This window comes from Adiantum capillus-veneris, chromosome 9 (genome assembly GCF_014529385.1).
Source record: "Adiantum capillus-veneris isolate H3 chromosome 9, ASM1452938v2, whole genome shotgun sequence".
NCBI lineage: Eukaryota > Viridiplantae > Streptophyta > Polypodiopsida > Polypodiales > Pteridaceae > Adiantum > Adiantum capillus-veneris.
Window position 1 is genome coordinate 46,197,838 of NC_140939.1, and position 4,783 is coordinate 46,202,620.

The following is a 4,783-nucleotide window of genomic DNA, read 5'->3' on the forward strand; positions in this document are numbered from 1 at the left end:
GGATGGAGCTACTTAGTGTTTAAGACTTCAATAAAGTACTCTCTCTCTCTCTCTCTCTCTCTCTCTCTCTCTCTTATGCAAATCATGTGGTATTGACCTACCTCTACATGGTACCTCCACGCTTTGGGAAAGAAGTGACATATTCTAAGCGATAAGAGGAGTAAAATAGGTTGCTCCTACCTCTTTCCTCTTTACAAACAAGTATTTAGAAACTAAACATTGTAATAGATCCCAATGCAGGACAATCTTTTGCACATTTTTGCATGGTGTTTCACAAGCAAAAGATGGCCATGAAGAGTTTTGGCTATCAAATTTAATGATTTCACATAATGTAGACTCATAAAGTTCCCTTGTCATCAATTGAGTAATTTTAGTAGACAAAAAAATATTGTTAGCAAGCAAAAGATTATGTGCCACTTCAGTAAATTTAGTAGACGAAAAAAGTAATTTTAGTAGACAAAAAAGTATTGCTAGAAAGCAAAAGATTATGTGCCACTTCAGTGAATTTATAAGAAACAAATTAGCCACATTCAAGTTAGCCTACTGTTTTTTTATGAGACACTTTAGTATGATTGACTGATTGAACATCCATAAGAGTACTCCCATGTTATACTACAACCACCGCTTGAAGAAAGACCCCCAAGATTTGTACTGAAAAGGTCTGTGTCGGTATATATAGCTAAAATGCCCAAGTTTGAACCTTGAAATTTATGGCCAATGAAATTACAATTGGTTGCATTACCAACATATTTCTGCCAACAAATCAAAGTTCCAAGTTGTCTTGTAAGTACCGATGAAAATCATTTCAAAGACTCAAATCTCCTAAGATGAAACTAGCACTAATCTACCGATCAAGAGCCAGGTTCAAGAAGTTACCATGTTCTGTACAATTAAGACCCTAGGGGTTTCACTACTAGTTTTAGGGAGACATCACCTGCATGCACCAAATTTCCTTTCTTGACCCCTATATACGGGACCCTCTGTAAAATCTCTCTCTTTTGCCTTATAGAACCCCCCAATTGTACACTCACGTGATACCATACAATTACCCTTGGTTAATACCATGGGAAGACATTGCAAAATGTGACAAAGATCCACGCAAAATTTGCACCACAAAGGTTGGTTGGAAATAAAATCAACATCCTATGAAATGGAAAAGAATCCTGGTTTGATGTGAACCTTTACGCCCCAGAAAAAAGAGATGCATCAGATACCAAGATGAGTTTGCCATAGACCTTGAAAATTGATCACCAAAAACACTTTTCCTGGCGTCCAAACTACATAACCATGAATATTCATGCAACTAAGATTGTCCTATGAAATGGAAAAGAGTCAAATATCAAAAAATTAGACACCATGTAAGCAAGCAACTATCCTAGAGTCCAAAACATAACCATGGATATTGACACAAGCTAATATTGTCCTATGAATCGGAAAGAATCAAAGCAAAAGCAACATATTCGCGACATCTGAAAATACCAAAACAAAAACCAATTGTTCAATAGTCATAGTTACATGGAATGAGAAACGGAAACAAGAATGGCAAGCCCATATAAGACAGAAATGGCTTGCTCTTTGCAACGGCACGAATAAGGAAGGGCTTCTTATAGTTATATTTTGTAGGTAACCTTCATAAATCCATTTAGAACATCACAATGGAAACAAGAAACACGTGATTTTGAAAACAGAGTTTCCAATCCGATAAGCCCCCAAACAGAGTTCCCATGTTACTATGTCAATAGCAATCGTTTGTCTAGGACAATGTACTCATCCTTCTTTTGAACAGGAAACTACCCTTGGGAAATGGTAACAAAGGAAAGCTAGCATCAAATATTAAAAATTTTACGGCATGCTGGCATTCCTGGTAAACTGATGGATTAAAGTGTCACTAGCATTCGCAATATCTAAAAGCAAAAATATTATCATCAAGAGTGGCTATGCATGACTTCTAAAACAGCTTCTGAATCAAACAAGAATTGAACATCATCTTGCAAATTTGATCCCAAGTTGCAAATTTTACTCAAGTGTGTGCTCAAAACATTTTTCTCTTTGAAAACTTTTCAGAGCATTGAATACCTCAACGTTTAAGCTTTACTTATGACCATACATTTTCAAAAAAATTCTTCTGTCTTTGCCAATAGGAGATAGGCCTGTTGTAAATTTGAGATACCGACCATTCCCCTCGATGGGGCCTCGATGTAGCACCTCCGCTTTGTCAGGAATTTTTTGAGAATGAGAAAATTTGTCTTGGATGATATATTATTAATAGAATTGTTTCCAAATCTCAATCCAAGCTTCAGAGTAAACAGCCCTTTGTGCTACCTTCTCAATCCCTAATCACCGTAGAACGGGAAATAGACTTGGATGATTATTATAGCCAAAAAGAATTAGATTTATTAGTTTCTATAATGGTAATGTCATTCCATCTGGAGCTCTGTGAACACCCACCCAGATTCAATATCTTAAGGGTATTTTTTGTAGATGATGACTAAGAACAGCTTACGCTCCCCCATCCCAAAATAAAGGATGGGTTACATTGTTCCTCTATATTTCTCAACAGCCTTCAATAGAAGGCAATGAGGAAGGCTTAAAGGAGTAGACCTGAGCATATTCCTAGTAGCATCTGTAACAAACTTGGACACTCCAAGTCAAGATTCTACCGCAACACAGCAGAGATTCACTTTTAAAACAGTTCACAAAAGACAACGCGGCCCGGCGGAGTTCCGTGCCTAGAGATATTGGCCCCAAAGATTGGCGCCCCTTTCGGTATTTCTTTTTATATTAATCTTCGAGCAAGGTACAGCTCCCGCCGGTGCTCTCTCTCAAACTTTGCGTCCAGATGCTCTGCAGAGGGAGTCCCCTTGGGTTTCTTTAATAGGTTACAAGAGATGCCCAAAAGCAGAGCCCCAAAAGCTTTCATACATTTAAAAATAGGTTTTAAAATAAAGCAAAAGCCCAAAAGCTTCTAGAAATTGACCTTGTGTAGGATTTCTTGCAAAAGGCATCTTCCGTACAATTCCGCAATTCACGGAGATCCGTACGCTGCTTGCAGTCTGCTTTTCCGTGAATCTCTCCACATTTCTCAGAAATCCGTACACTGCTGCCATGCCAGCAGTTTCGGGCGTGTTTGCCAGAGAGTGTGTGTGGGTGTGTATCTGCTGTGACCATGCCACGTCACCAAGGGAGATTCTTTGGACACTGATTGCAAGAGATTTTGGAGCTCTTTTCTACAAGCTTCTTCATTTAAGAAGGTCTTGTTTAAGGAACAGATTGAGCGGTTTTACTGCGGACTTCCTAAAGAGATCCGAGATTACTGCTTGGAACAAAAGTCGAATTCTATTCAAGAATTGATGGGTCATGTGAAACGGGGTTTTGCCATACACTTGGGCAATCTGACGTACCCCACTGATGAGATCTTGACTCAGAGAACTGAACAGACTTCTAATAATGAAAGTAGAAAGAGAAAGAGTTCTCAAATCAAAGAAAAGAAAGATACACGTCCCCGACAGACTCTTAGAGAAAGGGTTATCTATCTCAAAGAGGGGAAGTGTTTTGGATGCGGGGAATTTGGAAACATCTCCGCGAAGTGCCCTAAAAAGGCACAGCAAGGACAGATTGAAGACAGGCCAGACGATTCTAGAGCAGCAGAGGAATGTGGCAGAAAAGGCAGATAAAAACAGAACTTATACCACATTGCGTGGGGCCCAAACCAAATGAACGAGAGTACAAACTTTGCCGCACCTAGGGCAAAGAGAAAGAACAGGAAGCCCTCATTTTCTTTGATGGAGGAGCCAAGGCCAACTTTCTTTCACTTGAATTGGTGGCTCGATTTGGAATTACGCCCGATAGGCTGAGGCCACAGGCAGAGGTAGTTCTACGGCACCCGGACGGGATGATTCCATTACACCGATCATTCGCAAACTTTGTTTGCAATGTCAAGGGTGTTTAGGGCACGAGGACTTCTACGTAATGCCCTTGGGAGGTTGTGACGTCCCCCTTGAAATCCCTTGGTACCAAAAGAACAATGCCAAGGTTGACTATCGGGCTGAGAAAGCGACTTAAAGGGCACACAGATTGTACTTGATGAAATTCAACTTCTTTCCTCGATTTTTTGGAGAGATCTTAATGATGATTGAAGGTCAAATATGTTTTGACCTAGAAAAAGAACGCCAAGAATTTCTCCACACTCATGCCGATTGCTTTTCTGAAGGCGACCTCTTGAAAAAGGGTCTTGCCCAGCCATGTACTTCACCGTACTGCTCTCCAGCGTTGTTGGTTTGGAAGAAAGACGGATCTTGGAGAATGTGCATCAATTATAGAGCTCTCAATAAAATCACCATCAAGAACAGATTTCCACTTCCCAGGATCGATGATATTCTAAAGCGACTATAGGCATCCTCTTGTTTCAGCAAGATTGATTTAAAGAGCCGATATCATCAAATCCGAATCGCGCCGGGAGATGTCTACAAAACAGCTTTTCGGACGACTTTTGCGTTATTTGAGTTTTTGGTGATGCCTTTTGGCTTTACCAATGCTCCTGCCACATTTAACCGGATGATGGACAAGATTTTTCAAGAGTACAGACTATTTGTTGGCACTTTCTTTGACGATGTCATTGTTTTCTCCAAGATGAGGCAGAACATAGAGAACATCTGCTGCAGGTCTTTCAGGCATTATGAGATCACAAGTTGGTGATTAATGCAAAGAAAAGTGAATTTTTTGGAGAAGATGCTCTCTGTAGAAAGCCATCTTCGTGCCCAGCTCCTGTGCTGGCTGTATCCAT